This window comes from Monodelphis domestica, chromosome 5 (assembly GCF_027887165.1).
Source record: "Monodelphis domestica isolate mMonDom1 chromosome 5, mMonDom1.pri, whole genome shotgun sequence".
NCBI classification, from domain to species: domain Eukaryota; kingdom Metazoa; phylum Chordata; class Mammalia; order Didelphimorphia; family Didelphidae; genus Monodelphis; species Monodelphis domestica.
Window position 1 is genome coordinate 255,891,335 of NC_077231.1, and position 25,647 is coordinate 255,916,981.

At 39.1% G+C, this 25,647-nt stretch overlaps 1 long non-coding RNA gene across 1 annotated transcript; it reads left to right on the top strand.

Moving 5' to 3' along the window:
• Window positions 1–480: 480 nt before the first annotated feature.
• Window positions 481–14,085, top strand: LOC103099562 (uncharacterized). Its single transcript, XR_008911924.1, has 3 exons — window positions 481–1,205; window positions 13,644–13,915; window positions 14,030–14,085. It is a non-coding gene; the product is annotated as an uncharacterized LOC103099562 (long non-coding RNA).
• Window positions 14,086–25,647: the final 11,562 nt, after the last annotated feature.

Consider the following 25,647-nt stretch of genomic DNA (forward strand, 5'->3'; position numbering starts at 1 on the left):
ATGGGGGGGAAAAAAAACAAACAACTACACCGTAATTTTCTCCAATCTTTAACTAAAATTTCTTATTTTCTTCCATTATTTAAATTAATTATTCTGAGAAGGAGTCTCTAGGCTTCTCCAGACTACCAAAGGGGTCCATGGCACAAAAACTGTCAAGAATCCTTCATCTAGACCAGGAAAATGAAGGGCCTTGAGTTTTGCAAGATGAATATCGGTTGAAGGAGCTGAGAACTTTAGCCTGGAGAAGAGAAGGTTTAGGAGAAACATGATAGCTTTTTTCAAATATTTGAAGGCCTTCACATGGAAATAAGATTAGATTTTTCTTTTTCATTCAATTTTATTTTTGGTTCCAGATTCTCTTGTTACCCCACTCAATCAATTAGAAGACAAGGAATACAAAATAAGATTAAGCTTAACCAAAAACATTGGGGAAAAGCAGTAAACAGGAACATTTAAGCTTGATGTTAGGAGATTCTTCCTTGAGATTGGGCCTATCCAAAAACAGAATGGACTGCCTCAATCAACTAACAAGCCATATTGCTACTTGCTAGATTAGGTCTTCAAGCAAGGACTGGAATGATAACTAACTGATTGTGTCCTAGAGGGGGTTCTTTTTCAGGTAGGGTTTGGACTGAAGCTGATTCTGGGATTCTGAGACTCTGGAATCTTTAATTTTCATAGAGACACACATTATAATGAACTGTTTTAATATGTGAACAACAGTAAAATGTACTTAAGTGAAGAGAGATGGTCAGGAAGAAGCTCTAAATCACACAATTTATTTACAAAATGAAGATCTTCATAGGCAGTCCCAGTAAGATTTTTAAAAGAGTTAGACGCTTAATGTCTGAGAATCTGGACAGTTTCCAAAGGGCTCTTATCCTAGGAGCTTCAAGGGACCTAAACAGTAGGTCCTGAACAGGGAAATAAACCTGAGATGACCAATGAGGGCTATGAGGGACTATGGACAGATCCCTGAACCTGAGGCTTTCAGTATCTCCTTTTTTTTTATTAGGAAGGCGAAAATATCATACGCAAAGTCAAGAGCTCTATAAATTCTGTGTCTAAAACCAGGCTTGGACTTGGTTAAGACTGTGGTCAGCCTTTTTCCAAAGGAAAGAAAAAGGGCTGCCGCAGAAGGCTTTTGAGAGTGGGCTATGAAGCTTCTTGGACAAGCAGTTGCTCTTACCAAACAGTGTGATGAGGTAAGTGTAAACAAAACAAAAACATATGGACAAAATTTCCCTGGAAATATCCAGGGAGTATAAAAAAATGAAAGGAAAATATGCTTGGAAAAATCAGCCTTGAGGTTTTGGGGTAAAAAAAAACACACATAATTTAGGAAGTTCAACATCCCTTAAAAGCGTCTGGAGTTGCTTTTCTCTACCCTAGAGGAACACATCATTAAATTATCTATTAGGAACAATGAATGAGTCAAATTCAAAAGATATTTATTGAATGTCTACTATGTGCAAATTCTGCATTAGGTGATAAGGGAACTATAAACACAAAATGAGTTAGAGAATTGTCCTTGGTCTCATGGATCTTATAGTCTGATAAGGAAATATAACATATAAACATATAATCATGAGGTGAAACAATAAATAAGTTAACTAAAGAACTGTAAAATAAATTTGATGCAGGATCTAAGGAAGGAAAGTCATAACCAGTCAGAAAGAATCAGGAAAGACTCCATGGAACGCATAACATTTCAGTTAAGCTGTAAAGGATGAATTTGGGCTTTAAGGGATAATATTATAGAATCATCAAGTTTTCCATGGAGAGGAACTTCAGAAGTCCATTTATTGCTATTGAACATTATCATGTCTTATGAGATCCTGTACAGAGGATTTGCAGAAGAACTTGGGCAAACATCTTGATGGGACAAAGAAGCAAAACTGTGGTTAGTTTCATAGCATAGAGGACATACAAAATGGATGATGAGTTCAGAAAAGAGGTAAATCAGCCATGGAAGTAGAATGTAATGGCAAAGGGGCCCTTTTACCTGCTAGATGTCAATTCTTCTATCAATAAGTATTGGGTGACTGTGCTGGGAACTCTGCTAGCTACTAAGTATACAAAACTAAAACAGTTCCTGCCTTCAAGAAACTTACATTCTATCAAGGAAATAGCATGCTACATGGAAGTAAATATAAAATATTTAGAGTGATGGGGGAATGGGGTACTAGCCTCTGGGGAGCCCAGAAAAGATGACTTTTATAAGAGATGACAGAGAAACCTACCTTTGAGGGAAATAAGGAGAAAGAGCAATCTAGTGTAATAATTAAAGTAGTTGCTAGGTCATAAACTATAGTGATTAAAATTGTGGAAGACTTAAATTGTTGTAGATAAAGAGTGGATGTAAATTGTGAGTAAATTTGACCACAGAAAACATGTTTCACTACAGTGTCTGGTTTTTAAATCAAATATAAGGTGATCGCCAGGGAAATATTTCCAATTATGAATATAACCAAGTCAACTGAGTTTTATAGAGATTTAATTAATTACAATGAGGAATTTAAAGAAAGAGAGAAAGAGTAAGAAAGGAATAAGTATGAAGGGCCTTAAGCCAACATGGCCTAGACCTGAGTCTTAAGAGAGAGATCAGTCAGTCCTTAATCACTCACCGCAAGATCTGTCCAAGCAAGGATTCTAGTGACACCAGGCCAGCATCATCTCAGCTGCCTCCAGCAGCTCAATCCTCCTCTGAATGTATCTGAGCTCCTATTTAAAGGGCATTTTCTCCTATGTCACCTCCCCTGAGTCCTTATATCTACCAATCACAGTAGATGTTTTTCAAAGGACAGACCATTCTTAGACCACACCTAAGAAGGTGTAAATTTTTGAGTAATTCACACCAGGAAAGCTCTGAGTAAGTTTCTCAGCTCTTTGTTCCTTGTAAATTCACAAGTTGCTTGACCTTTATAGGTACTTATCTTAAGAACTTTTTGCCTTATTATAAGTATGGGTTTAAGTACTTTTCATTGTTCAGAAAAGAGTTTACAACTTTATCTTCCCCTAGGGCAGACTTAAGTAGGTGAAGTAGAGTTCTCACATTCCTGATCTAAGTAGAGTTCACTGCCCAAATGGGGAATGGTCTTAATCCAATCTTATGAAGTAGGGTCTGGGAATTTTTAAGGTTCACACTAGGCTTCAGGGATAGATGGTGCAAAAGAAGTGGGAAATAGCATGTCGTTTGGGATGAAGAGAAACTATGCCAATCTGATTGGAATGTAGAGTGGGAAAAGGGAGAGGGAAAATAAATTTGGGACAGAAGAGTTTGTATTTTATTCTGAAGGCACTAGGGAGCCATTGGAGGTTTTTAAGCAGTGGAATGACATGGCTGGAATTGTATTTCAGGAATATTTTTTTGATGGCCACATGGAGGATGGATTGGAGAAGGAAGTGAGGCAGAGAGACCAGTGAGGAGCTATTGCAATAGCGTAGGTGAAAAGGGATGAGGACTTGGTGTAGGGTGGTGATTACATGAGTGAAGACTAGATTTATGTGCAACATAAAGGTAGGTAGAATTGAAAACATTTAAGAATTGATTGAATATGGTTGTAAAGGAGAATGAGACAAGGATGACTCTGAGATTATAAACTTGGATACTTAGAAGTATGATATTGCTTGTCAGAAATAGAGTTGGGAAAAGAGGGAGGTTTTGTTGTTGTTGTTGTTTGTTTGTTCTTAGGAAGGGGGAAAGTAATGAGTTCTGATTTTGACCTCCTGGGATTGAGATGCCTATGAGTCACTCTGTTATATACAGAATATTGAGAAATATTGAATGTGCAGTTAGTGTTGAATGGAGCACAAAAGAGAAACAGAGATATGAGATGCATTTTCAAGGATATAATTGAACACGGGAGCTCATGAGATCCCCAAGAGAAGATGTTGGGAAAGAAGGTGAGAAAAGAGAGAAGACGTCTTTCAGATATCTTTTTGTGTTCTAAGTAGAGCAACAAATAAATGCTTGATTCACCTTAATGATAATTTCATTTTTTAAATGATAGAAAAGAAAATAAGGCAAGATGTTCATCTTTTTTCTTGCTTTTGTTTGTCTTACATTGAGATCATACCAAATGCCTTAATAAGCAACCTCAATGCCAAATTAGACCAAGCTAAGAAGATTTCTGTTCACCGGGGGTAAATATTGCTTAACAGAGTCCAAAAAAGAAAAGGGAACTCACCCAATACATGCTGTGCTCCTTCAGCTTTTCAAGGATATGGTCTTTGTTTGTTTGTTTTTTTTCTGATTGCAAAAAGCCCCCAAAGATTATAGGTTCTCTTTGGTCCTATCCATGACTAATCAAGAGAATTAAACCTGAGAATCCACTCTGGACATATCCAAGGGAGGAAGAATAGGTTCAGTTGAGATTGTGAAATGCAAAGGATACCATAATATCCTAAGTAAGTTCATCAGCATATTTATATATATATATCTTGCAAATAGAAAAGGTTATTGATTAATGGGTTGATGCCAATCTGAGGTCCAAACACATGACCTTTGTTGAAACAGAATTTGGGAGGACCCAATGGATCGTTGAAGGATATATAAGGAAGAAAGGAAATAAGCATTAAGTGTTTACTAAATGTCAAGCACTTCCCAAATATTCTCTCATTTGATCGTCACAACAACCCTGAGAGGTAGGCATTATTATAATCCTATTACAATTATATAGTTGAGAAAATGAGGCAGATAGAGGTTAAGGGACCTGCCTGGGTCACACAGCTGGCAAGTTCTGACTCTGAGCTGAGAACTGGCCACCTAGCAACATCAATAGCTCCTGGAAGCAGAAGGCCATAAGGTAGAGGATAGAGGAGGAAGAAGAGGGAGAAGAGAGTATAATTCGTCCTTCTGAGCACAGGAACCTGTTCTGAATGACCAGGATCAATGAAAGCCACTGCTTGGGGGTGCCTGACCACTATTCTGCTTGATCATCTAAAACCTTGGTGGAAGGTTAATTGTCCTCCTGGAGAGCCTTCATTGTTCTCCTGGTGTGGAACATAGAGCAAAGGTTTTGGGAAGTGGACAGAAGATGGCAGAGGGACATAGAACAAATCCAGCCCAGAACAGCTGCCTTTCCCCCGACACACACCAAAGACAGAGCCAGACTATTGAAGGGTGGTCTGTCTTACCATCTAATTGTGGGCAATGGTGAGATCCTCTTCCTCTTCTTAATGACTGAACTCAGAACCCAGACTCTTCACTAGCATCAGATGGCCAAGTCCACACCCCTGATCCTGGAGTGACTTAACAGACTTACAAAAGCTGGACCCAAGAAGGAAAACAACCATGAAGGTTATTAAGTGTGAATTTCCCGAGCTGTCAGAGGGGCCCCTGTGTGGGAGTTAATAATTTAATCTTCCGTCAGAACTATCCTGCTTTAGCCAATTGATAAGCTGCTCTTTGGAAAAGTGCCCTGTGGGCTAGATGACAAAGTGTTCTTGCAGACACAAGTAGGAGCCAAGATCTCCCCAGCGACCTAAACCCATGAGGAGCTGGAAGAAGATGAGAAAGTTAGGGCATGGGGAAGGAGGAGTGACATTCTGGGGCTTGGGGCTCAATAGTCCTTGATTATTTTTTTCTGTCATAGACCCCTCTGGCAGTCGGATGAAGCCTCCAGACCCCTTCCCAGAATTATGTTTTTAAATGCATAAGATAAAATACATCAGATTGCAAGAGAAATCAATTACATCGAAATATACCCATCAAACTGTTAAAAACACCCAGAGAAGTTCGCGTGCCCCTAGCTAGCTAGTGACTTCCTCCAGATCTTACCAGGGGCCATCATAGAGAGTCACTTTGGGGAATGTGTTTGTTGAGATGCTCTTTGAGATGGTGACATGGTTGAATGAATACCTGTAACCTCCTTGGAAAGAAAATTCTGCTGATTTCAAGGAGTGATAGTTTTGTTTGCTGTTCACTCCAAAGCTAATTGGGAATTTCCTTCTTAAAAGAAGATGTGTTTTTTTAAAAAAAATTGTTTTATCTTCACTTTACCCCCAGATATATCCCCCTCAACTCCCATCCCCCAGCCGGTGAACCAGGGGATATAATTTTCAAGGTTCAAGTTTGTACTGTCAGGCAGAGAATGGGGAGGAGGACCAAAAGCGATTTCTCTAAGTCTTATGTTATTGAATAGGCAGATTTAGCTGTACCTGAGGCTGCTGCCAGGCCCATGGGGTTCTTGTTAGAGGGAACCTGAGCCTGCCTTCTCTTACCTTCATTTAATCTGGGTGGGGGGACAGTAAGGGAGAAGGAAGTGCCCTTTTGGCAAGGGAGCGCCTGGGCTCACATTTCTTCCAGGGGCTTTTACATCCTGGTCTGAACCTCCATCACAAACTCCTTGTGTGGCTGCTGGGAGCCCACACCTGACCAAAATAACAATTATAATAATAAATAAAAACAACAGACTTTTCAGTAGAACTACAATTTCAGCAACCCTATAACTGACCAAACACATCCAGAAATGTCACATGACCATTCTAAAGCTGGGAGCCAAACCTTTTGTATTTCTTAGCTTTAAATGAAACTTCATGTCTGGCAATTATTTATAAATTGGACCAATCTAGAGGTAGAAGTGAGAAAGAGCAGGTCAGATCGTCAGTGTTCTCATTCATCCTTATGGTGCATTTAGATTCTAATGTCATTGATTAGAAGGTATATATGTAGAAATATAACCCAGGGTTCAAGCCAGGAGATTTGCAGAAGACTTGCCATTGGTGGGGACCAGAATTTTCAATGGGATGGTCCTGTCACCCCAAGCCTGCAAATGTCAGGGTGGTCACCACCATTTAGAAATCGACATGTCATCCTAGCCACGGTGGAAACTGTCCAGCTGAAACTCATTTAGGACCAAGTTCTTGACTTTTTCTTTTGTCACGGATCCCCTTGGCAGGCTAGTGAAGCCTATGGACCCCTTTTCAAGATAATGGTTTTAAATCTATAAAATTGAATTAAAAGGATTCTAAAGGAAACCAATTATATTGAGATCTAGTTTTGGAAACATTAAAAAAATAATCATTGACTCTGGGTTAGGAATCCCTGATAGGGAAAACTGGAAAGCGAAATTGGTGTTTTATGCCTGGTCCAAAAGCAGATGCCTGCAACACTTGAAGTGATTTTTTTTCAATAAATTATTTTTAATATTATCTGCCAATAACATTGTGAAAGAAATCCCAAAATGGAAACTTCCAGGAAAATCACTGCCAAAATGCAAAACTTACAAACAAAAGAAAAAATACTACAAGCAACTAAAAAGAAAGAATCCAAGTATCAAGGATCTAAAATCACACAAGATTTGAAGGGATTTTAACTGTAGCTTAGATGCTTTGGGAACCTCAACTTCCCCATATTTTCTTCTGGGACAGAGATATTTTAATTATCTATTTTTTGTTCTATTAGCCATTTAATTTTTTATATTCATTCACTTCATTTGTGAGTTTTGCTGGCATAGAATTAGGCAAAATAGTTGCTAATAAATTCCATTATTTAAAAAAAAAATTGAGCCCACATCTCTCTGTCACCTTGAATAATACGATCCTTTTGCACACACAATTTGACACTGCAGAGGAACCCAGATATCAATCATTGACTTAGTATAACCAAGCTAGTGATTCCGGCAGTCCCTAGGAAAGGGCTTTGAGGCTGGATGTAGCCTTTTTCTTCTCCTTGGCTCTGGAACCCTCAGCCTGGGCCAGGAAAAACCCTTAACCCTAGCCCAAGGCAGAGAGAAGCATTACAAAAGAAAAACTGGTCAGGCATCCCCAAAACAGCTTTTTTTAAGGATGGAAACTTAATTGAGATGTCTTTTTAGCATTTTCTTGAAATGTAGAGTCAAAGGAACTAATTAATTCCAAAATGGCCCAATCATTTAAAAATTAAATAAAAATAAACGACAAAGCATTGAACTAATGCCCAGTCGACCCAATTAGGAAGAAAATAACTTTCCTTTGACACAGCTGATCATGGAGCTGTATACTAATATGATGATATGAAGAGCACAGGATTTGAGGCCAGCTAGGTGGCTCAGTGGATTGAGAGCCAGGCTTGGGAAATGGGAGGTCTGAAGTTCTAGCCCTCTTCTGCCTTGGAACCAATGTACAGTATTGATTCTAAAATGGAAGATAAGGGTCTAAAAAACAAACAAACAACAGGATTTGAAATCAGAGGACCTAGATTGGAAGCTTAAATTTGACATTTATGCCCTATTCCTTGGGTAACTCCACCTCCCTTGGGGTTCAATTTGCTCATCTTTCAAAGAAAGAGATCCTATTGAGACCACAGAACTTGAGCTGAAATGGACCTGAGAAGTCATTTATTAGCCTGCCCAACTTGATAGCAAGTTCTTATTTGAAATTAGAAGGTAGTATCATATGTAAAGGAAAAGTATTAGAGATGTTTCCACTAAGAACAGGAATTGTCATGGTGGTCATTCAGGCATGTCTGATTTTTCTCAACTCCATTTGGGTTTTACTTACAGAAATAATGGAGTGATTTGCCATTTCCTCCTCCATTTTACAGATGAGGAAACTGAGGCAAACAGGGTTGTGACTTGTCTAGGGTCATATAGCTAGTAAGTGTGTGAAATCAGAAGACCTCAGGTGTTCCGGACTCCAGGACTGTTGCTTTTTCTACTGTACCACCTGCCTGCCCTAGCACAAGAATAAATAATATTTATTTTTACTATTAATATATTTATAGATAAAATTATTGTTAATATTAACTAATAGTTAATATTTATGTAATGCTTACTATATTCCAGGTACTATGCTAAGTATTTTACTATTGTTATCTCATTTGATCTTCACAACAATCCCATTATCATTATAGCCATTTTTCAGATGAAGAAACAGGCAGACAGAAGTTAAGTGACTTTTATCTAGGGCCATGTAGGAAATAAGTGTCTGAGATTGGATTTGAACTGAAGTCTTCCTGATGCCAAGTTTAGCTGTCTAGCCACTGTGTTATTAGCTGCCTTAATGTAAAATAAATATAATAATAAATCAGTATTATCCACTCTCATTATCACTATTTGACATGATTTTAATAATGCTGACAGCAAGGAAAGACAAAGGAGTTAGAATAAGCATGGGCAAAATTAAAGAGAGAGATTAAAAATATCTGTACTTGTAGATGATAAGGTGATCTATTTAGAAAATCTAAGAAACCTGATTTTCAAAATCCAAGCTAATAAAGTCCATAAAAGAGAGGGTTCATAAAATCATAGAATTAGAATCAGATGCTCCCATCCCCATTTTACAGATGGCCAAACTAAGGCCCAGAGAAATAAAGTGATCTGCCTACAGTTACACAAATAATTAATAATAGGAGTTGAATTTCAGCATAGGTCCACTGACTCCATATCAGCCCCTCACCATTCTTTTTTTTTACCTGAACAATGGGGAACTCTTAGCTTAGTACTAAATAATCTATCAAACTGATTCCTACAAAGGAAGATAGAATTCTTAGCAGAATTCCAAAATATATTCCAATACAAAGCATCAAGATCAATGAATTTGAACATGCAACAAAAAAAGGGAAAAAGAACAAATTAAAAATCCCCCATTTACAACTAAATTGGCAATCCTAAAAATTAAAGGAGAAATGAATTAAATTGAAAGTAAAAGAACTATTGAACTAATAAATAAGATTAGGAGCTGGTTCTTTGAAAAAAACAGAATAAATAAAGTATTGGTTAATCTAATTTTAAAAAAAGAAAGAAGAGAATCAAATTATCAATATCAAGAATGAAAAGGGGAATTACACCTCTAATAAAGAGGAAATTAAGCCAATACAAAGCATCACAAGGGTGGGTGGGTAAGGAAAGTCTTAGATCAATTTGAAGAATTCTCCGCTTAATCTACTAACACAGTTCCCTCAACTGTTGAAAAGGAATAGAAGCCCTGGTGTCCAGCAGAAGGGAGAGAGGAAATCTATTGTGAGGTAGCAATTAAGGAAGAAAAACAAGGCTCCCCTGAAGCCTTCTGATCAAACTAAGCCACTTCCTTGCAATGTGACCTATGAGAAGGGAAATACCAGGGAAGAAACTATCAACTGTTTTTAGGTGGTCCAAAAGGATCCAAAGTCAGAAATATCTGAATTCAAATTCAGCTTTAGACACTTCACAGCAGTGCGTGATCTTGAGGAATTGCCCCAATTTCCTCATCTGTAAAATGGGAGGTATAGCAGCATCTATCTCACAGGGGTCTTCTATGGATAAAATTAGATAATAATTGTAAAGTGTTTTGGAAAACATAAAAACTATATAAATGCAACCCAGGAAAATAATAATAATCATTGTTATTATCTCAAAACCACTTCCACAATGCCTGGCTGCCCTAGAAGTGATGTCAGTGACAGGAAATTTGGCAAAAAGGAAGCTTTACTCCCATTGTGGACAAAGGAAGTCATTGAGAACAATCTAGTTCATGTGACTTCAAAAACAGGATTTTGGATCAAGAAGGTACCACAGCTTTCAGCAATGGAAAGTTGCCGACTCAATCTACAATCTATTGAGGGGATATTGCTGTAATGGTGAACTACATGGGAGCCATCAGGTTCTTCTACCAATAGCATCCTTAACTGGCTTTTAACAGTCAGAAGGTATTAGCTATTAACATTGTGATCACGAGCACAGGATAAGGGCACCTGTTACTAACTAGGATATTACTAAATATATACATATGTATTAATATATTTATAGGAACAGAGAGAGAGAAACAGAGAGAAAGAGAGAGAGAGAGAGAGAGAGAGAGAGAGAGAGAGAGAGAGAGAGAGAGAGAGAGAGAGAGAGAGAGAGAGAGAGAGAGGAGAGCCAGAGAAAGAGAGAAACACATAGAGAGAGGGGGGAGAGGAAAAAGAGAGAGGAGAGACAGAGAAAGAGAGAAACAGAGAGAGGGGGGAGGAGAGAAAGAGAGAGAGAGACAGAGAGAGAAAGAGAGACAGAGAAACAGAGAGGGGGGGAGGAGAGAGAGAGAGAAAGAGAGAGACAGAGAGAGAAGAGAGAGACAGAGAGAAACAGAGAAAGAGAGAAACACAGAGAGGGAGGGAGGAGAGAGAAGAGAGAGAAAGAGAGAGAGGGAGAGAGAGGGAGAAGGAGAAAGAGGGAGAGAGAGGGAGAGAGAGAGGGAGAGAGAGAGAGAGGGAGAGAGAAAGAGGGGGAGAGAGAGGAGGGGGAGAAGAGAGAGAGAGAAAGAGAGGGGGGAGAAGAGAGAGAGAGAGAGAAAGAGAGAGAAGAGAGAAAGAGAGAAAGACAGAGACAGAGACAGAGACAGAAAGAAAAAGCTTAAATCTAGCCTCAGATACTAGCTGTGTAAGCCTGGGCAAGTCTGTTTAGCTGTGTAGCCTGGGCAACACTGTTTGCCTCAGTTTCCTCATCTATAAAATGAACTGGAGAAGGAAATGGCAAATTACTCCAGTATCTTTGACAAGAAAACCCCAAATGGGGTGATAAAAAGTTAGACATGGATGAAAAACGATTGAACAACAATATATATAGCTAGCTGCTGCCCCCAATTCATTAACTTAAAAAAAACATTTTGATAACTGTATTTCAACATAATTAGTTTCCAATCTTTTTTGTTTTATGTATTTTAAAACATGATTGTGAGAGGGAATTCATAGACTCTTACCAGAATGCAAAGGGTGTCTGTGACACAAAAAAGGTTAAGAACCCTTGAGTTAGACAGATATGGATGCCCAAACCAATGGGATTTTATCACTCCTTCTTATTTCCAGGCCTGGGTTTCTTTCTGGGAAAGGGCCTATAGGCTCCACCAGACTGACAAAGGAGGCCATAACACAGAAAATTTTAGCCTACAGGGAAAGAACAATGGGTCCTTCAAGAAGACACAGAGAATAATTTTTTTGCTTAAATGCAAACCTAAAAATGTTTTCTGCTTATTTAAAGTCTACCATGTAGAATATAAAAATATCACTTGATAAACTAAAGGCTAAAACAATAAAATACATACCCACACATTACATATCATCTGTAATTTGCACCAATACATGGTAGAAAAGAAATCTAATGAATGGAAATTTACCCTAAAATTCTGGCAAAAGGCCACCCCACAGCTCTGAGTTAGGGAAGACAACTATAAACAGTGTGGCCTCATGTCTGGTGTCCCATTACAGATTATTTGCAGATATCTAGCTTTGATTATAGTTTGCTTTTTAGATTTTGTTTTTATCACAGAAATTTATTTCAAAGAGCCCCTGCATACAAATGATGGTCAGAGGAACTTATCATAACAAACTTTGGGGCTTCTTTAAACTCAAGAAAAATCAAAATAAAAACACTGGAAAATGAGGAGGAAACAGCTCTGATCCCTTTGACACACTACCTCCTCCAAGTCCCCTAGAGTGGTTGTTGAATTAGTCATTTTACTAGGTTTCATGTGCTTATTGTATCCTGCAATAAAAGAGCTCCCAGAGATAAATCTTCTCTTGTAGTATGAGGAAGAGACAGACTTGAGCTCTATTTCTCATACAGTAGAGGGTGACCAAACTCAATTCTGGAGAATTTCATAGAGAAAACATATCCAAAGCTTTGTTATAGTCTAATTTATAGCTTTTAGATAGCCATTAACAGTAAGATGGCAACTGGTGCTTGGACCCAGTGTACCAACGAAGGGATTAAGGAGTGCTTCATTGCCAGGGGATGTCCTTTCTTCAGGGTCTTGTCACTGTAGGGCTTCTGTCCTCACTTTCCTTTCCCATCAGTCTTCAAAGATGAAGGCTGAGACTCTGAGAGATGGCAGAAACCTTATAGATACTTGATGTCAGCTTTCTGATTTGTTATATAAGAAAACAGAGTCTAAAGAAATGGAATAACTTGATCAAAGTTACATGATGAGAAAACGGGTTAAGACTGGAACAGACTTCCTTTGACTTGAAACTCAATGCTCATCCCACCATCTCATGCTCTTTTTCTAACCATGGAATGATAGAACCCTAGATCTGAGAATTCTGGGAATCTTCTTCCTCATTCAGGAATCTCTTCATCCTTGATATATCACATAGCAGGAAAGCAGTTTTGTTTCAAAGGCAAGACTGAATTTACGAGCTTAGATGCTTAACTGGAAAACTTACCATTTCCCCTTTCTTCTACATCTTTCAACACAAGGATTTTTCCCTGTCTTCTATATAGTCTTCATGTCCCCCTCCCTGAATTGAGAGTCAGGTCTCCTAATGTCAGTTCTGGGAGATTCTGCTTTTCCTTTTCAAATGGTGAGACTTTAGTGATCCACTGGAAAACAAATCAGTAGATCAGTGACTTTATCATTATTATTTTTCTTAGCTAAGGGGGCTCATTAATATCAAAGAATGTGAGAGGTGCCGAGAGTTCATAGATGAGCCAAAAAAAAAATGTCCTAGAGCAGATTCTTAGATAGGATAGCTCATGAGAGCTTAGAAAGAGAAGTGATGGGTCGCTAGTAGCCAGAAAAGATTGCCTTTCTTTATAATCCTAGCAATTAGCACAGGACCTAGAACACACACACACACACACACACACACACACACACACACACATATATGTTATATATATATATATGTTATATATATATAATACTTGAGACGTTTGGTCCAACCAACCCTCACCAGTACTTATGAAGCATTTGCCAATCTTTTCCAGGTAGAGATTGGTCGCTCATCAGAGATGCAGAGGTCTGTGCTGCAGGAGAAGAATTGGAGCTGATGACCTCTCCATCCCTGGCTGAGGTCCCATGATTATTCCTCTTGAGGATCCTAGAAGAAATGATGCAGGATTAACAGTGAAGCTTTTTCCTCTCTAAAGACAGCAGATCCATGGTCTTCTTTTTAAGCCATTCTTCCCTTATATACAGGAAGGAAGGAATGTAAGACAAAGGACCACGGACACTTTGCCCATCAAATGACCTGATCAATGTGAGTGTCTCTACCTTTGAGCCTTATTTATATATGCTTTCATCATTTGGCTACGGACTATTTAAAGCATCCCTCATACCTCATGGCAGTCTTTTTATTTTTGCCCTTTCACAGATGAAGAGATAGATGGGGAGAAGACCGAATTTAACATCCAGCACAGTCGACTCCAGGTAAAAGACTGGTCCAAGCTGAGACAGAGATTCTGGGATTATGATCTCGTTCACCTTTGGGTTGTTGGGGTCTCCTGAAGCAGAGCCCTGCCAGAACCTGCCCCCTCAAGCAATGCCTTTTCCTTTAAATCTTCCTTGTATCCCTCCCACTGACCTGACACATAAACCAGTCCAGTGCTCCAAGCAGAGCTGATCTGATAAGCACATTCTTACTTTTAGGGAGCTGATAAGAGCTTAATGCATTCCTTTACCCATGGAACCTATCTGCATTTTCACCAGGGTCTTGGAAATCCTCCTAAAGGAGTCAGGCATCTGGGTCTTTTAGACACTACAGGCTGGTAGGAGAGGATGTCTTCTGCAGTTGCTAGCATTTACAAAATGCTTTAAGTTCTTGAGAGCATGAAAGCAAATATCATCTCATTTGATCCTCACAACAGCCCTTGGAGCTAGGTACTGTTCTTAGCCCCATTTTATAGATGAGAAAACTGAGAAAGACGGGGATTAAGTGTGCTGCCCAGAGTCACACACAGCCATCTGAGGCTGCACTTGAAGCCAAGTCTTTCTGACTCCAGTTCCTTTCTCTTCTTTTACAGATCAACTCCCATCCCACTCCAGCCCCACGTAACTGCAGCGGGATTAGAACTCGCTCTGCCTGCCTCTCCTTCCATGGCCTCCAGCTTGGAGTCTTCTCAGAGAGTACTGTGTAATTTTGGGAAGGCTCCTCTTTGAAGCCTCGAGGACAGGTTTTCATCACCCCTGCTAATCATAAGTGCGGAGCATCCTAATATCCCATTTGGAGAGAAGCCCCCCTTGCCAGCTTTCTCACGATTCCCATTTCCTCCTCCCTAATGATCACGCTATCTCTGATCAGTAGCCAACAAACAAAGAGGGGAAAAAAGACGAAGAAGCCAGTTTTCTGCTCCTACGGATCAGGTGACGCTGGTTCGAGGCTGTATCTTTCATTCTTGCTTTGAAATGAATCCTCCGGCTATGACTGTCCATTGTCCCATATCAGAGCAGTGTTGGATTTTTTTCCCCCACTCTCATGGGTTATCATCGGAGGGGTGGGCAGGCGGTCCATTGCGGGCATAGGAGAAGGACTGGGGGTGTCGAGGGGAGTAAAACATCCCTCCACTGTGAAGTATTTTCTTTCTTTTTCTTCTTCTTTTTTTTTTTGTCTAGTAGGTGGAAAGATCATCCCAATGGGAAAACCAACAGCCCCACTGGGGAAGCCAGACATGTCCAATGGAGCGTTGGAGCAGAATTCCTTCATAATGATAGAAGACTGCTTTATAATTTTTTTTTTGGCTACATTTCCAGTTATACAATGGACAGAAAGATAGTCAACCAGGACATTTCTTGAGGTCATCAAAAATGCCTCTGAGATACCAGAAGGAGCATCTCCTGCTCCAAGGCAGTCTTTTGTTTGTTTTTCAGACCCTAACATTCTATTTTAAAATAGATATAAGCTATCAGTTACAAGGCAGAAGAGTGGAAAAGGTTAGGCTATTGTAGATAAATGACTTTCCCACGGTCACACAGATAGACCGTGTCTAAAGTCACATTTGAACTCAGGACCTCCTATCTCCAGGGCTTATTCTCTATCTACTCAGTGCCCTAGCTAGAACCTACAATGCATCTTTGAAAGCAAGATCTGTGATTCTGCCTTCCTTTCTATCCCCGATGCTTAACCCATGATAGTTGCTTAATAAATGTTTGTTGACTGACCGAGAACAGTAGGACAATGCTAAGTGAGTGATTAAAATGAAAGTTTTGTAAAGAAGCCAGAAGTTGATTGCCATATCAAAAATGATACCTCTAAAAAGTCAATTAATGAATAAAAGTAAACTTTGAAGGAGATTCTACAGACCTCAGAATTGGCTCTATGTCACTGAATATTTTATCGATGATTTGAACAAAGAGATAAAGGGAATAAATGATGCAGAAATGAAGAAAAGCTAATTCAATGAATGGCAGATTTAGGTTTTAAAAGTATCTGAACAAGCTAGAAGAATCAATCAATCAATCAATCAATCAACCAGCCAACAAGTATTTATTAAGCATTTACCATATGCCAGATATAGTATTGGTACTAGGATGCAAAAACAAAATGGAAAAAAGTCCTTGACCTTGAGGAGTTTATATTCTGATGAGTAGTTGATTTCTGAAATCAACTACTCAGCCAGTGACAAAATTCCATATTACATGGTAGCTTTAGAAGGGGCAGTAACAGGGGCAGCTAAGTAGCACAGCAGATAAAGTTCTACACCTGGCGTCAAGAGGTCCTGAGTTCAAATTTGACCTCAAACACTCCCTAGCTGTGTGACCTTGGGCAAGTCACTTAACCCTAAGTGCCTAGTTCTTGCCACTCTTCTGTCTTAATACTGATACCAACACAAAAGGCAAGGGTTTACATTTTTTTAAAAGAAAGGATAAGCAGTAGTATATTCATTAAAAACCATACTGGCCTAGTCAGGGACATGAAAGAAAACTTAGGCTAATCTATTTATGGGACTAAACACTTTAGATTTGAGAAACTCCTACTACATTACGCCAGATGCCTCTGCCCCTGGATTTCTAAATTCATTTGTGCTTCAGGGGACATCTAATCCATATGTTTCCCATTAATTTACCCTTCATTCATCAAAATGTTGCTTTGTAAGAATGTTTTGATGTCAAAGAAGCCTGATGAGTCTCTTAAGCCTCTTTTCCTTTGTACCGTGAAATTGTGTGTTCCCAACACTTATGGTATTAGGAGCCAGAAAGGGGAAAAGCTGGAACCCCAGATCCTTGAAAATGGCCTTGGAAAAAAGCCTCATTTTAGAGAGTAAATGCTGAGTTTGGGGAGACGACATGAAGTCCAGCCCTCTTGCTTTCTAAGATTTTGAGTCTCTTTATCACTTTGCACAGTCCTTGATGCCTACACTATTTAAGAAAGCAAAAAAGCCTCCATGTTGAGCCTTGGATTTCCAGTCTGCCTGGCATCTTGAGATGAGGGGGAAGCATAGAGTGGTGGATGACAACACTGGATCCGGAGTCAAGAAGACTTGAGTTTTAATCCTGCCTTAAATATAAATAACTGATTCAGTTTTTTCATCTATCATTTTTTAAAAAAATAAACTCTTAACTTCTGTATTAGAAACAATACTAAATATTGGTTCCAAGGCAGAAGAGTGGTGAGGACTAGGCAATGTGGGCTAAATGACTTGCCCAGGGTCACACAGTTAGGCAGTGTCTGAGGCAAGATTTGAACCCATGTATGATATAATCACTGAAAAAGCTAATACGCCATTAGGCTGGACCTAGGGATGTGATAGTTTATTTGTACTCTGCCTTGGTTAAGACCACATCTAGAGTACAGTGTTCAAATGCATATATCAAATTTTGTAGGAGAATAGATTTGAACTTCCATCTCTACACCTGGCCCTCAATCTACTGAGTCACTTAGCTACCCTTCATCTATTGTTTTTTTAAGACTGAGTCTTCCTGGGGTCAGAGAGAGAGCCTAATGTGGAGATGGGAGATCGTGGGTTCAAATCTGGCCGCAGAAACTTCCTCACTGTGTGATGTTGGGCAAGCCACTTAACCCCCATTGCCTAGTCCTTGTCATTTTGTCTTAAAATAATTACTATGACATAAAATAAGGGTGGATTTGTTTGGGGATTTTTTGAGGCTGATTTTTCCTATTTCACCCAGGCTAGAAGTACAGGGGAGATGCCAATGAGCCTGATCTCATCTTTGATTGACATAAGAATTTCCACCAGCTCTGTTTTTTGACCTGGGCTGCTTCACTAATCTTTAGGTAACCTGATAGGTTCCTACTTTCAGGGACTTACTTTATTAATGCCAAACCCAATCCAGAAACTTGCCCATCACAACTCAGAGCTCTGGTGGGAAAGAGTTCCTAGTTTCATTTTTTTTTCCAACAGATCTTCCTGTTATATATTTTCTGGTCCTCTCACCATCCTGGTCTCTGTTCTTTGTATATTCTCTAGCTTATTACTATTTTTCTTCTCCCCTCTCACATAATTTAATTTATTTTCCATGGTTCCATGATTCATGTTCTCTCCCTCCCCTTTTCCCTTCCCCCTCCCAAAACTGACAACAATCCCACTGGTTTATACATGTCTTTTTAATTAGTATCTTTCTTGAAATTAGGTAGCTCAGTAGATTGGGATGCAGACCTAGAGATGGGAGATCCTGGGTTCAAATTTTGGCTTAGACACTTCTGGGTGACCCTGGGTAGCTCACTTCCCCTTATCCTCCTTTGTTTATCCTTTATCACTCCCCTGCATTTGAACCAATACACAGTACTGATTCCAAGATGGAAGATAAGGTTTAAAAATTGACATTGACAAAAAAATAATCGAACACTGTACTCCAGATGAGGTCTTACCAGGGAAGAATACAAATAAACCATCACACTCCTGGTTCTAGCTTAATGGTGTATGAGCTTTTTCATTGATCAGATTACACTCAATGAATATTAAATTTATAGTCTTTTAACAGACCTCCATCCCACTTAAAATTTAAGAAGGATTTTTTTCTTAAGCTTCATTACCCATTGGCATTTCCCAATACACCAGTTCTCAGCACCCATATAGAGCTCTTTTTTGTGTGATGGACATTATCAGATCACCTAACATGGAGGTACTTTGTTTCTCTGCGTTCCCCTACCATTTCTGTGGGAGTAACCTCCTTTAACTGGCTGCACAGTCAAGACAGGTTTCATTTTTTAAATTGGCAGATTGGGAGAGCAGTCTCGTTCTCTTTCCTTCAGAGGCCAGAAGATCATGGTTTACCCGCAGTGCAGGCACCACACACTGAGCCAATGAGAGGACTCAGAGAGATGGGCTTGAGGGGTATTTGTCTTATTCTGTTTTTATGGTCTTTCTCTGTTTTAAAGTCCAAGTGGTCATCTCTGCCCAACCTGAGAGTTCCATTCTTGTGATTCTGGAGCCAGAATGACAGGTGGGATTGGTAGAGAAGTCTTGAAAAGCCATGGATTTGAGCCCAAAGATGGTTTTGAATTTGAAATCTAGGACTGTAGTTTATAGGAACTGAGCTAAGCCATTTATAGATTTGTTATTATATCTCTGAAATAAATATTTCTTTGTAAAAGTCAATTTATCAAATGATTAAATGGAACTGGGGTGCAGGAGTTTGAGCCCCCAAAGCAGGGACTAGAGCATTGGTAGAAAGTCTAAATGATCCCCAATCCTCCTTAAGGGGACCAGAAGACCTAGAGATGGGATGACATTTCCTGACTTACCCTTCAATGGCCAAGATGGTCAATGTCACCCTTTTAACAAGAAAACCAAACAACATGGTCAGTGTGTTTGCTAGTGTACACAGCAATAAGCTTCTGTAGATATTACCACCCTATACCAAGAGATAGAAGCTGTGTTTTATTGCCCATACCCTTCAGATCATTATTAGACACATATCTATGTAATAATAATAATTAGTATCTATATATAGTCCTTTAAGCTATATGAAGAAGTATTTTACCAGTATTATCTTATTTGATGCTCTCAACAATCTTGGGAAGTAGGTGCTGTTATTATCTCCATCTTGCAAATGAGAAAACTGAGTCAGAAGAAGATTAAATGGTTTGTCCAGGATTATACATTTAGTTAGTTTCTGAGGCCAGATATGAATTCAGTCTTCCTTACCCCAGGCTTAGCACTCTATCTACTGTACCTCCTCATCATAAATCTTGTGCTTATAAAATAGATTTTTTTTAACACCAAATAACCTTACTTTTGGTATGATCCAATTTGGGGTTTTCTGGAGTGGTCTACCATTTCTGTCTCCATTTATTTTACACATGAGGAAACTGAGATAGTGTTGAGGACTTGCACAGGGGTCAGATTAAATTCAGGAAGGTAAGTTTTTTTGAGTCTAGGCTTGGCACTATCCACTGTGCCACTTAGCTGTCCTATCCAATAACTTGGTGTTTTTTTATTGCTTTGTTTCAAAATTTTCATCTCTATTCTTATTATATCCCATCTTATTTGATTCTCCACAATATTTAAGCCTGCCATATCTTTTTGGATCTTGGGTCTGTCATTCTACACCTGAACTATACTTCATAGTTCTGTGTTATCTATAAATTTGAATGTGTCATCTTCCTTCCAAGTCCTGTATAAAATGACAAGGAGCACAAGGCCAAGCCCAAAGCCCCGAGGCACTTCCCTAGAGACTTCCCTCCAAATTGGCATCTAACTAATAATGAATACTCTTTGAGTCTACCCATTCAGTTGTTTCTAATCTACATAATCACACCATCATTTAACCCGTGTCTTTCCATTGTGCACATAGAGAGAGAGTGTGAGGGATTTTGCTGAAATCTGGGTAAATTCTATCCTTGGCATTATCTTTATCTACTTTTCTAGTAATCGGTCACAAAAGCAATTAGCTATATATACCATGTGTTCCTATACCCATTTTATAGATTAGGAAAAGGGAAGCTCAGAGAGTGATTTGCCAAAGATCATAAAAAGAAAATGTTGTAAAACTAAGATTTGAACCTACGGCTCCTAACTAAAAATCAAGTATCCCTTTTAAAAAAAATTATAATATCATATATTGCCTCTCCAAACTCCTTAAGCAACGAAGGAACCCATTTCCGCATTTATTGGGCTACCACCAATTCCTGCAGACAGTCATAGAAGAATTAAAAATAGGACCTGGTTAAAGCCAAACAGATTACCAATCACATACCCTGTACTTCCATTCCTTGCACAGCCCACTCACTCAGTCCTGCTGCTTCCTGCCTGCCAGAGGTCGTACTCCATAATTTACTCTCAATTTTGACTGGTGAGAGTGTCATAACAGCTCATCCCAGTCAATCTCTTCCCCCAAATTCTAAAGTTAAAAATTTTAAATGTGACAGGTTCTGAGAAGACCTGGAGAAACGAACCCCTATTTTATCATGGGAAAGGCTGGATCATTCAGTTTTTCTTTGACATATGGAGAAAGGCAAAACCAAACTTAAAAAACATACAAACAAACAAAAAACTTCTACCCCTCTGCACACAGGACTGTACTAAATTGCCATGTTAACTATCTGTTCCTGAAAAACACAAGAATGTCATTTTCCTATGCATCAATGTATTCTTTGTGGTTGGAATCCAAATGACTTACAGACAGAACAAAGTTTCTTGCACAATGAATTTCAAGCCAATGGAATATTTTTCAATTTGGCTGTGATCTTGGTGAAATTCTTTATGTCTCTGAGTTAATTCAATCTATAAGGGGGGGCAACAAAACAGTTTTGCATAAAGAGAGAAAAATACAAATCAGGAAGAAAACCCATGGAGAAGGCTTAGAAAAATCCTAAATTTTCCATGATCTGTCTGGAATGACCAGCAGAAAAGGTTGGAGTGTGGGTTAGGGAGAATATTAGGTGCTTTGTAGTTGTAGTAGACTATATCTGTTGAAAAATGTGTATATGCCATAAAAGAATGGTGTCAAATTCAAAAAGACATGGGACAAAAAAAGCATGCATGAAGCTCTCTGTAGGCCACATATTGACTTAAAAATGCATATTAACATTAGCTATGCTTTATTGTATTTGTTTTGTTAAACATTTCCCTGCTATATTGTAGTCTGATTTGGGCTACACAAAAAAGGAAATGAAAACTACAGGTTTGACGCCTTTACTATAGAGTGTAGCTCAGAGATATATAATATAGGGAATGGTAGTATCATTTCATTAGTATAAGGAACTCCCGGATGAAGGAACCATCTGGAAGCAGATGAAGGTTGGCACCTCCTCTGCAAGAGAAGTTGACTAGAGTAATGGTATCAAACTCATAGAAATGGCAACCCCCAAGGGAATGGAAAAGAAAAGAAGAGAGTAGATTATTGTGTGAGGAATAGAAGGTCACCCTTAAAGTCAGGAAGATTTATTTTCAAGAGCTGTTTCTAGGCACATATTCGCTCTATCACCACGGACAAATCTCTTACCTTCTCCATTCCCTGAGTAGTTAAGGATATAGAAATCTATCTGGGTAACTAAGAAAATAAGTTGAAACCTAGAAAACTCATCTTCCTGAGTTCAAAGCTGGCCTCAGACACTTAATAGCTATGTGACCCTGGCAAGTCACTTAACCTTATTTATCTCAGTTTCCCCATCTGTAAAATGAGCTGGAGAAGAAAATTGCAAACCTCTCCAGTACTTTTGCCAAGAAAACTCCAAATAGGGTCACAAAGAGTCAGACATGACTAAAAACAACCGAACACACACATATCATTCCTCCTAAAAGTAATGGTTTGAATTCTGAATGCTATAATCATAAAGAACAAATCTGGCTATGAAGAACAATTGAGAAAATGTACCTCTATCCTTTGTAGAAGGGGTGGACTGTGAGTTTGGAAGAGTCTATTTTTCTCTGACGTGATTACTGTGTTGGTTGGTTTTGCTGAATTGCTACTCTTCTTTCTTTAAGATATCTATAATAAGAGATGACTTGCTGGCTAGGGCACAAGGGAAAGCTATATTGAGAAGTAACGGCGAGAAGCTGTATATATGGACGTGGATATAATAAAGGTTTAAAGGTTATGCTTTAATGAATGGCAGGAGGTTTGGTCAGGAGTTATTAGGATATCAGAGTTGTGTTTTTTTAAAGCATCAGTTGTGTTTGTGCATTTGCTTTTATTTGGGGAACAGTGATTAATGTTTTTAAACAGACTTTTTTTCCCAAGCTAAGACATTTCACAAAGGACACACACATAAACCAACCATTCACATGAGAATAGCAACGTTAACGAGGCATGTTCCATAAATTTTTCCATTGGTGCTGGACATTAACTGGGGCACACATAGCCCAGAGAAACTCTATCATCTAGAAATCTTGTCATTTCACAATGGAACACTTCTTGTTCTTTCCTGCCTTGACAAGCTTGTAATGTGTATTTTTGCATTTTGGTGCAGTTATTCATAATGCTGGATTATAACAATTACTGTTTTTATGAGACATCTTGAGCATGCCTTTCCTGCTACTCATTAGAGGTGATTTTCTTCCATGGTCGATTGTGCAGCAGAAAGCCTAGAGCAGCACACTATCACATAGGGAGGACTGCTCTTTTTTTTTGTTTTTGTTTTGTTTTGTTTTGTTTTTAAACTGTTACCTTCTATCTTAGAATTAATACTGTGTATTGGCTCCAAGGCAGAAGAGGGGTAAGGGCTAGACAATGGAGGTTAAGTGACTTGCCCAGGGTCACACAACTAGAAAGTGTTTGAGGCCAGATTTGAACCCAGGACCTCCCATCTCTGGGCCTGGCTCTCCATCCACTGAGCCACCCAGCTTCCCCCTATGACTGTTCTTTTGATCAATATCAGAGCCAGTCAAGATCTTCATCCTAAAGTTTTCCCCCCTTACCTATTGGTCCTGCTACCAATTTATCAAGTTATAGCTCTGTTACCCAAAGCCTAGCAAAGTACTCAGTGCATGGTAGGGTACCAGAGGTTGCTGTAGTGCTTTCAGTTTATTTTAATGTTGGCACAAAATGTCCTCACATAAGTCATTTTACTGCAAAACCAAAAGAAGTTGACTTTGCTCTCTCCCAGCAAGGATGTGCACTGAAGATCCCATGGCATTTAGCTGCATCTGGTAGGTAAGGCAAGACATGGCAAAGGACATGGAGACTGACAAGGTCTTTAGAAATCCAACACTGAAGTGCCTAATTGCTTGTAGCTGGGACTTTTTATGTCATTCAATGATTCAGAAACTGGGGCTCATCAGATTTGGGGGCATCTTTGTTTACTTTTAGGGAAAGCTACAGGGTAGGTAGGTGGTCCAGTGTATAGAGGGCCAGCCCTAGAGTCAGGAGGACTTGAGTTCAAATATACCCTCAGATACTTACTAGCTGTGTGACCTTGGGTAGGTCACTTAACCCTGTTTGCCTCATTTCCTAATCTGTAAAATGAGTTGGAAAAGTAAATGGCAAACTGCTCCAGTGTCTTTGTCAAGAAAATCCCAAAATGGTGTCACAAAGGGTCAGACGACTGAAAAATGATTGAACAACAAAATGGGGATAATAATAGTACTAACTCCCAGGATTACTGGATCAAATACATAATATCTGTACTGTGTCTGACACATAGTAAGTGGTTGATAAATTCTTCTCTTCCTCCCTCCCTCCCTTCCTCCCTCCCTTCCTTCCTTCCTTCCTTCCTTCCTTCCTTCCTTCCTTGCTTCCTTCTTTCCTTCCTTCCTTCCTTCCTTCCTTCCTTCCTTCCTTCCTTCCTTCCTTCCTTCCTTCCTTCCTTCCTTCCTTCCTTCCTTCTTGACTCCAAGGCCAGTTCTCTATCCACTCTGTTGAGTTACTTCTATAGGTCTGTGATAATTATTTGTTTTTGTTTTTGTTTTTGTTTTGTTTTTTGTCAACAACAAAATTCATTTAAAAAGGAAAAAAAATGTTGAATAGATCAAGGATAGAAGTCTAGAATACTCTAATAGAGATTTTCCCTTTGCATGATCCATTAAACCATGTCTTCTTTCTTCTCAAGGCTACACTCCCAGACTTTCTCTACCATATTTCTTAGTTAGGTACCCTTTACCCCCACCTCCTTTTTAACTTTTTCATCCCCCCCTTTTTTGCCTTTTTTTAATTAAATTTTTTCCCATGGTTACATTATTCTTGTTGCCATCCTTCTCTCTTTCCCACTACTTTGAGAGTCGACAAGCAATTTCACTGGGTTATACATATATTATGTGGTAATTATTTGTTGATTGATTAGATGTTCTCAGTGGATAGTTTCCCAGAGCCTTAGTGTGCTGAAGAGGCTTGACCACAGTTGCCCTTGAACACTTTGGTGACCCAGTATGGATGAGGGGCTTAGCAACTTTGCAGAAGACTTTAGCTGAGCTACCAACCTATATTCCTGATTGAGCCATGCCAACCTCAGTGGGTTAGAAAAGACAAGACTAAACTCTTTAGTTTCTTAAAGGAATGAGGTGCTTTTCTTCTACTACATTTCTCCCCCAACAAGGCATGGAAGATAGGATTACATTAAATCATACCTGAACCACTGTTGACTGGAAAAAACTTCACATCAGATGAGTCTACTCCTAATTGCTGATATTGCAAAAAGATCTCTTTATAAAAGGCAGAATCATGACAAGTCTCTTACATTCTTTGCTAGAGACTCCTTCCTTTATATTGACAAAATAAACACTAATTGCTTGGTGCCCTTATTTTCCTTCCTGCTATCCTTTCACACACAAACACACACACACATACACACACACACACACACACTCTCTCTCTCTCCTATGTTCTTAAGCAATGCAATGAAACCCATTCAGTTTGACCTGCTCAGTGTCTCTGGGATTTCTTTAATAGCTTAGCAGATAGCCTTTAGCAACATGAAGGAACAGCGGAGATTCTGAATTTCTAGGGGCTAAGGTCACCAACACAATTCTAGGTTGTGAAGATGGGAATGAATCAACCAAAGCTTGAACACCCCTACTTGGCACTAGGTGGGGGAGTTCACAAGTCACTTAGAGAGCTCCACCCTTTCAACTCAGTCAGAAACTTATGAATCCTTTG